The following is a 9,888-nucleotide window of genomic DNA, read 5'->3' as shown; positions in this document are numbered from 1 at the left end:
TCTCCAACGAATTGACGCATAGTGCAAACTGTGGCAATTGATCTCAATGTAGACAAGTGTAATGTGCTGCGAACACATAGAAAGAAAGATCCTTTATCATTTAGCTACAATATAGCAGGTCACCAGCTGGAAGCAGTTAATTCTATAAATTATGTGGGAGTAGGCATTAGGAGCGATTTAAAATGGAATGACCATATAAAATTAATCGTCGATAAAGTAGATGCCAGACTGAGATTCATTGGAAGAATCCTAAGGAAATGCAATCCGAAAACAAAGGAAATAGGTTACAGTAGACTTGTTCGCCCACTGCTTGAATACTGCTCATCGGTGTGGGATCCGTTGATAGAAGAGATAGAGAAGATCCAACGGAGAGCACCGCGCTCCGTTTCAGGATCATTTAGTAATCGGGAAAGCGTTACGAAGATGATAGATAAACTCCAGCGGAAAAGTCTCCAGGAGAGACGCTCACTAGCTCGGTACGGGCTTTTGTTGAAGTTTCGAGGAGTCAAGCAGTATATTGCTCCCTCCTTCGTATATCTCGCGAAGAGACCATGAGGATAAAATCAAAGGGATTAGAGCCCACAGAGAAACATACCGACAGTCTTTCTTTCCGTGAACAATACGAGACTGGAATAGAAGGGAAAACGGATAGAGTTACTCAAGGTACCCGCCGCCACACACCGTCAGGTGGCTTGCCGAGTATGGATGTAGATGTAGATTTAGCGAGGAAAAATGAATGAGTGTATCTGCATCTATAGCTACATCTGTATGATTACTCTGCAAAACGCAATCAAGTGAGTGGTAGAGGGTCCATCGAACTACCTTTAAGCTACTACTTTACCAATCCACTCTCGAAAATCGCGCGGGAAGAACGAACACTTAAATTTTTCCGTGCGAGCTCTGTTTCATCTTATTTTATTACGATGATCATTTTTTCCTATGTAGGCGCACGCTAACAAAATATTCTCATACTCCGAGGAGAATATTGCAGTACGATGGTGGTACGCCTCCGTACATGCTCTAATCTATTTTAACTTATTGTCACTGTACAGTACCTACGAGAGATGTACTCTATCTAATCAGCAGTATCCAGACACGCCTATGTAATGCGGAACTCATTACTACACCCGCCGGCCGGAGTGGCCGGTCGGTTCTAGGCGCTACAGTCTGGAACCGCGCGACCGCTATGGTCGCAGGTTCAAATCCTGCCTTGGGCATGGATGTGTGTGATGTTCTTAGGTTAGTAAGGATTAACTAGTTCTAAGTTCTAGGGGACTGATGACCTCAGATGTTAAGTCCCATAGTGCTCAGAGCCATTTGAACCAATTACTACACTGCTGGCCATTAAAATTGCTACACCAAGAAGAAATGCAGATGATAAACGGGTATTCATTGGGCAAATTTATTATACTAGAACTTGACATGTGATTACATTTTCACGCAATTTGGGTGCATAGATCCTGAGAAATCAGTACGCAGAACAACCATCTCTGGTCGTAATAATGGCCTTGATACGCCTGGGCATTGAATCAAACAGAGCTTGGATGGCGTGTACAGGTACAGCTGCCCATGCAGCTTAAACACGATACCACAGTTCCTCAAGAGTAGTGACTGGCGTATTGTGACGAGCCAGCTGCTCGGCCACCATTGACCAGACGTTTTCAGTTGGTGAAAGATCTGGAGAATGTGCTGGCCAGGGCAGCAGTCGAACATTATCTGTATCCAGAAAGGCCCGCACAGGACAGGCAAAATGCGGTCGTGCATTATCCTGCTGAAATGTAGGGTTTCGCAGGGATCGAATGAAGGGTAGAGCCACGGGTCGTAAAACATCTGAAATGGCACCCCATACCATCACGCTGAGTGATACGCCAGTATGGCGAAGACGAATGCACGCTTCCAACGTGCTTTCACCGCGATATCGCCAATCACAGATGCGTCCATCATGATGCTGTAAACAGAACCTGGATTCATCCGAAAAAAATGGCGTTTTGCCAATCGTGCACCCAGGTTCGTCGTTGAGTACACCAACGCAGGCGCTCCCATCTGTGATGCAGCGTCAAGGGTAACCGCAGCCATGGTCTCCGAGCTGACACTCCATGCTGCTGCAAACGTCGTCGAACTGTTCGTGCAGATGGTTGTTGTCTTGCAAACGTCCCCATCTGCTGACTCAGGGATCGAGACGTGGCTGCACGATCCGTTACAGCCATGCGCATAAGATGCCTGTCATCTCGACTGCTAGTGATACGAGGCCGTTGGGATCCAACACGGTGTTCCGTATTACCCTCCTAAACCCACCGATTCCATATTCTCGTAACAGTCACTGGATCTCGACCAACGCGAACAGCAATGTAGCGATAGGATAAACCGCAATCGCGATAGGCTACAATCCGACCTTTATCAAAGTCGGAAACGTGATGGCACGCATTTCTCCTCCTTACACGAGGCATCACAACGACGTTTCATCAGGCAACGCCGGTCAACTGCTGTTTGTGTATGAGAAATCGATTGGAAACTTTCCTCCTGCCGGCACGTTGTAGGTGTCGCCACCGGCGCCAACCTTGTGTGAATGCTCTGAAAAGCTAATCATTTGCAAATCACAGTATCTTCTTCCTGTCGGTTAAATTTCGCTTCTGTAGCACGTCATCTTCGTTGTGTAGCAATTTTAATGGTCAGTAGTGTAGATATCACAAGAAGTAGTAACAGAAGAATGGGTCGATCAGGATAACCCAGTGACTTAGAACGTGGACTAGTCACTGGATGTCACCTGAGTAAGAAATCGATCAGGGACATTTCAGCCCTTCTAAAGCAGCCCAATTTGACAGTTAATGGTGTGAGTGTGAAGCGGAAAAACGGAACATCAACCACAGCTGAACCAAGACCAGACATACCACATCTACTGACGGACAGTAGTTTCGACCATTTTGGTGGGTGGTTGTAAAAAATCGCATGAAATCAGCGGAAGGAATCACTCGTGTGTTCCAAAGCGCCACCGGCACTCCAGCGAGCATAGTGACTGCACGTAGGATACAGTGGTCGAGCAGCTCCTCATAACCCACACATTTCTGTAGTCTTGCGAATGCTGGAGACCACTATCTGCTATATCATGTGTAGTGTCAAGAGGGAAGTAAGGTGGAGGCGATATTACAGTATGGTGGGTGTTTTTCGCGGTTAGTGTGTGGTACTCTTATTGCGCTTAACGAAACGCTAAATGTGGACGGATACGAACACAATTTACAGCATTGTACACTGCGCACAGGAGAAAAGCAGTTGGGAGACGATTATTGTTCGTATCAGCTTGGCAATGCACCCAGTAATGAAGCAGCATTGTGAGGTAATCGTTTGTGGACAACGACATTCTTGAAATGGACTGCCCGCACAAAGTCCCGACCAAGAGCAGATTAAGGGAGAGTGGGGGGGGGGGGGGGGGGGGGAGTGGGCGACCGCCCCTTCCAAGACCTGAAACTAAATTAAATCAAATGGTAATTTTTGTAATCTGCATCAAAGTTAAGCATGCGAATTTAGAATCTTGGTCAGTGGCTTTAGTCATTTGATTCAGTATTCCCCAAGCCATCTTATTTTGTGTGCCCGAGAGAGCGTACTACCTGTGCCAGTGACTTGTGCTCACCCTCCTGCTCGAACCCCTCCTATTCGATTTGTGGGGGCCAAATTTTAGCAGGGCTTCCCGATCTACCACAGCAGCACGCTTTAGAATTACAATCTTCAAAATACGAGTGTATATATAAACTACAAAGAACGAAACTTGTCTAGCTTGAAGGGGGAAACCAGATGGCGCTATGGTTGGCCCGCTAGATGGCACTGTCATACGTCAAACGGATATCAACTGCGTTTTTGAAAATAGGAATCCCCATTTTTATTACATATTCGTGTAGTACGTAAAGAAATATAAATGTTTTAGTTGGGCCACTTTTTTCGCTTTGTGACTGATGGCGCTGTAATAGTCACAAACATATGGCTCACAATTTTAGACGAATAGCTGGTAACAGGTAGGCTTTTAAATTAAAATACAGAACGTAGGTACGTTTGAACATTTTATTTCGGTTGTTCCAGTGTGATACATGTACCTTTGTGAAATTATCATTTCTGAGAATGCATGCTGTTACAGCGTGATTGCCTTTAATACCACATTAATGCAATAAATGCTCAAAATGATGTCCGTCAACCTCAGTGCATTTGGCAATATGTGTAACAATATTCCTTTCAATAGAGAGTAGTTCGCCTTCCTAAATGTCCACACATGCATTGACAATACACTGACGCATGTTGTCAGGCGTTGTCGGTGGATCACGATAGCAAATATCCATCAACTTTCCCCACAGAAAGAAATCCGGGGACGTCAGATCCGGTGAACGTGCGGGCCATGCTATGGAAACTTCGACGACCAATCCGCCTGTCATGAAATATGCTATTCAATACCGCTTCAACCGCACACGAGCTATGTGCCGGACATCCATCATGTTGGAAATACATCGCCATTCTGTCATGCAGTGAAACATCTTGTAGTAACATCGGTAGAACATTACGTAGGAAATCATCATACATTGCACCATTTAGATTGCCATCGATAAAATGGGGGCCAATTATCCTTCCTCCCATAATGCCGCACCATCCAATAACTCGCGGAGGTCGCTGATGTTCCACTTGTCGCAGCCATCGTGGATTTTCCGTTGCCCAATAGTGCACATTATGCCGGTTTACGTTACCGCTGTTGGTGAATGATGCTTCGTCGCTAAATAGAACGGGTGCAAAAAATTTGTCATCGTTCCGTAATTTCTCTTGTGCCCAGTGGCAGAACTGTACACGACGTTCTAAGTCGCCGCCATGCAATTCCTGGTGCATAGAAATATGGTACGGGCGCAATCGATGTTGTGTTGATTCTGAACACCGACGTTTTTGAGATTCCCGATTCTCTCGCAATTTGACTGCTACTGATGAGCGGATTAGCTGCGAAAGCAGCTAAAACACCTACTTGGGCATCATCATTTGTTGCAAGTCCTGGTTTCACTTGCGGCTGAGCACTTCCTGTTTCATTACATAACGTAACTATCCGGTGAACGGTCCGGACACTTGGGTGATGTCGTCCAGAATACCGAGCAGCATACGTAGCACACGCCCGTTAGGCATTTTGATCACAATAGCCATACAACAACACGATATCGACCTTTTCCGCAATTGGTAAACGGTCCATTTTAACATGGGTAATGTATCACGAAGCAAATCCCGTCCGCACTGTGACTATTACAGCGCCATCTATCACAACGTCAAAAAAGTGGTCCAACTAAAACATTCATATTTCTTTATGTGCTACACGAATATGTAATAAAAAAGGGGGTTCCTATTTAAAAAAACGCAATTGATATTCGTTTGACCTATGACAGAGCTATCTAGCGGGCCAACCATAGCTCTATCTGGTTTCCCCCTTCAAGCTGACGAGTTTCGTTCTTTGTAGTTTTTTTGTTTGATGCTTATTTCGTCAGATGTTTGGCCGGGTCACTATCAATGGACCACCCTATATATATATATATATACTGGCAATAATATAAGTGTCAACAAATTAAGAACAACAGTTTTAAAAATATTTTACTCTAATTTCAGTTTATTTGCTTTTAATTTGCGTATTAACTCCGTGTTAACAAAAGACTTGTAAACTTGTTTCAGTGTGTTAACAGTTATGCAAAAGAAGTTACTAAGAAAAATGTTGTAAATGCTACACATTTCAAGAAATTTAAAACCCTTTTCTCTAGAATAAAATACATTTTTGCAAATGTTTGATATTTTAAAGCATAAAAACAGCTTAAAACAGTAGTTTTGAAAGGATTTTTTTCCTTAAATCAAGGAGAGGACTTCTGCGTCTTCTTTCTCTTCTATGCAACCGCCCCCGCCCACAAAACTTCATTAACTCGCCCCTGGTCCCGACCTGAACCCAATGGCACACTTTTGGAATGAGTAAGAACGTTGACTCCGCTCCAGACCCCAGCGACCAAAATTGCATCTTTCTCTGGTTTCGGCTCTTCGGGAAGAACGGGTTGCCATTCCTCTACAGACGTTCAGACGCCTCTCAGTGTCCCCAGCAGAGTTCAAACACCCATAATGGTAGATTTGTTATTTTACAAATACTATGATACAGTCGCTGACCTTGTCAGATTTATCAACCTGGATAAATTTAAATAAGTTAGAATGTTTACAACAGATAATTTTACCTGGCGTTTATTAGAATGTTCACAATACGTATTTGTTTCTGGAGTATGCACATAAAAAATTTTTCTACTTTTGATCAGAACTATCTCCTATAAGAACATCACAGTATTTTAAACACCTGCATACAATTCCATTTGAAAGTATCCAATTCATTTGTCCTTCCTTCCGATACATATTAAATGCCTGTAGAATTATCGAAGATACATTAAGTCTACATCTAACAAGCATCTCATTGTTCCTGAGAAATATACCCCATAACTGGAACTAAAAAAGTGCCTCAACGGCCCAGACTGGGTGGAGTGGAAAATCATGTTAAGGCGTCGCTATCTCTCCCTCAAGAGAGAAAACACGGGCCTGCTCTTCACACTGCTCTGCTAATTGTTGCGTAGGACGGAAGTCATCTACCTTATACCTGTGTCCGCGAATGTTGCCTGTTTGGTTAGGAAAGTGCTTTATTGCTTGTAACCGCTGGAAACGTGCGCTGTTATACAATGCTTTTGTCGACCTAGTTAGTCTCCCGGTAACAATAAGCGTCTAATAGCTTATATCAACCTGCCTCCCGTTCCTACTGTCGTCATTAAATAAGTAACATATTTAGGAAGAGAAGTCCTGATTCTACTCAGACCCCGTTCGAGAACATTTTTCGTTTAGCTTTCATAGGTTTTACTTATTTTTATTTATTTGTCGTATGGCGATAAAGTAAATATTAAGAAATACATATATTTTGCAGTTATACATTTCAGGATATTGGCACAAAGCTAATACGTTTAGGTTGATTCTGAAAATTAATAATTCAATAATACTAAAAGGAGAACATCTAAACTATGAAATTACCATTATTAATAAAAAATACGTTTAATCAATATTCAACATCTAGTGAATGAATCCAAATGGTAGCAGAGTGAGCAGCACTGGTTAAGTCACTGAATGGTACTGGGTACTTTCTCAGAGGGCAGTCTCTGCTAATGTGTTGAACGGTTTGTTCTTGGGCCCCACAATCTCAGGCTGGAGGGTTTCGGAGTCCCCACTTGTGCATAAGATCATGGCACCTGGCATAGGCGGTTCTTATCCTATTCAGTCTTGTCCAGTCACTTCTCTTCAGATCAAATCTGGTAGGCTGGTAGATGGATCTTCAACACATTGATGTTTTATTGCTGCAGCTTTCCAATCTCTTGGACCACTTTTCTTTAATGTCATACATCTTGTTGTGGCCTCCACTATGCCACAGTGGAGTGCGTGACATCAAGCGGTCTGGAGGAGGATCCTTTAAGACTGTATCAACTGGAAGGTTTCAGGGCAGTTGGGGTAATGCAGCTTCCTCTATTTTCGACTGGTTGTTTCTTGGCGTTGCAATTCAGGTCGTGGAATGTTAATGCTCGTGTGCAGCCAAGGGATCGGTGTGGATTTTAATGTACTCATAATAATTCTCATTGATTCATTCAAATGGATGTTTAGTTTCTCTGTATGAGTACTGTGTTGCCATACTGGGACACAGTATTCAGCCACTGGATATACTAGTGTGAAAGCTGCAGTCCATTACATAGCTTCCAGCTTTAATAAAAACGTGCTATGTATTAGATTGAAAAGAATGAAAATATAAAATTTCTCTTATTTTTTAGTTTAAAAATGGCACATTTTAATCCTGTTCTGTCAAAAGCAAGACACTGTTTACTGGATAAGCAGTACGTTACATGTGAAGAAAACTCACTAGTAAATTGTACAGATCTAACGAGCTCAAGTAGCGTTGTACCTCTTGCTAAGGTGAAATTCCAGCTAAATTAGATCGAAATTTAATCGGAAAGTTTATGCTACAAACACATTTATATCAGCTACGACATCTGATACTGAAGTCAGTGGCAACTCGTAACCACATATTCGCAGTTATCTCGCAAACACTTAGTTTGTGGTCCTACATTTTTTGGAAATTTTCACTTCTATTGTCGTATGCTTTCAAACATGTCAATTTTCACAGCTAATTACGATACATACTGTCCACAAATTTTGCACGCGGCGACGTGTTCCTCTACTGAGAATCATATAGTGCTAGCAAATGTAACAACAGCTCCTTTGTGTCCACAAACGGATCGCAGCGTATGTCGACATCATCGCCCATTACTATTTCACTAGACCATCGTATTATATAATAAAGCACTCCGTCTTCAGGCCTACCGGGACCATCCGACCGCCGTGTCATCCTCAGAGGAGGATGCGGATACGAGGGGCGTGGGGTCAGCACACCGCTCTCCTGGTCGTAAGATGGTATTCTTGACCGAAGTCGCTACTATTCGGTCGAGTAGCTCCTCAATTGGCATCACGAGGCTGAGTGCACCCCGAAAAATGGCAGCAGCACATGGCGGCCTAGAGGTTCACCCATCCTAGTGCCGACCACGCCCGACAGTGCTTAACTTCGGTGATCTCACGGGAACCGGTGTATCCACTGCGGCAAGGCCGTTGCCTCGTATTTTTTAATAACAATAGTGAATTACGCAGACAGTTCAACATCACTGTACCTCGTTCACAAAATAAACGTCTTGTTGTTAACCCATCGCCTGGACGACATACAAACGAAGACTACCAAGAAATAGTCAACAATGAAGAATAGTGATACCTGGGCATTCGTTCACCGAAACTGGCAGCTATAGATGACAAGGAAGCCAAGGCAAAATGGCTAAAGAAAAAATGGGAAGACATTGAAAAATAAATGGTCGTCTAAAGGACTGATTCAAAGTAAAGAAAGATCAAAACAACATTTGGTGAAATTAAAAGCAAATGCGTCAACATTAAGTGTACAAGAGCAATTCCAGAGTTGAACGGGTAGATTGGAAGAGTATACTGAAAGCCTCTACAAGTGAGAGGAATCGTCTGATGGCGTGATAGAAGAATAAACAGGAGTCGATACGGAAGACATAACAGATCCAGTATTAGAGTCATAGTTTAACAAACCTTTGGAAGTCCTGTAAATTGGAAAGAACACGCAGAAAATGTGGGGAAGGTGAACCAAAAACTATGTCTTATTGGTAGAACACTTAGAAAACCCAACAGATCTACTAAAGACTGGCTATACTACGCCTGTACATCCTCTTTTGGAGTACTGTTGCATGGTGTGGGATCCTTACCAGACGGGATTAACGGAGTACATCGAGAAAGTTCAGAAAAGTGTAGCACATTTTGTATTGTCGAGAAATAGGACAGAGAGGGTCAAGGATATGATACGGGATTTGGTGTGGAAATCATTAAAACAAAGACGTTTACCGTTGCGGCGGGATCTTCTAGCGAAGTTTAAATCACCAAATTTCCCCTCCGAATGCAAAAACCTTTTGTTGACGCCGACGTAAATAGAGAGAAACGATCATCATAATAAAGTGAGAGAAATCGGGACTTGCGCGGAAAGATATGTCTGCTTGTTTTTTTCCGTGCGCTGTTCAAGAGTGAAGTGATAGCGAATTAGCGTGAAGGTGGTTCGGTGAATCCTCTTCCAGGCCCGTAAATGTGATATTATTTTAAAAGCCTTAATGGTAAGGCTAAATTATACCCACTTATTAGTTCAACTAACTTCCACTTAGTCAATGCAATAAAGTTCAAGAAAAAACCTGTCTATATTTTACATGAAAGTTCCTGGCAGATTAAAACTGTGTGCCAGACCGAGACTCGAACTTGGGACCTTTGCCTTTC

The 9,888-nt window shown here is 43.0% G+C and overlaps 1 pseudogene; it reads right to left on the bottom strand.

The window, feature by feature from the left end:
• Nucleotides 1-8,554: 8,554 nt before the first annotated feature.
• Nucleotides 8,555-8,672, bottom strand: LOC124778959 (annotated as a pseudogene).
• Between the last annotated feature and the right edge of the window lie 1,216 nt (nucleotides 8,673-9,888).

The sequence above is a fragment of the Schistocerca piceifrons genome, chromosome 2 (assembly GCF_021461385.2).
Source record: "Schistocerca piceifrons isolate TAMUIC-IGC-003096 chromosome 2, iqSchPice1.1, whole genome shotgun sequence".
NCBI lineage: Eukaryota > Metazoa > Arthropoda > Insecta > Orthoptera > Acrididae > Schistocerca > Schistocerca piceifrons.
The sequence above is the reverse complement of the archived record's forward strand: the minus strand, read 5'-3'. Positions and strand labels throughout refer to the sequence as shown.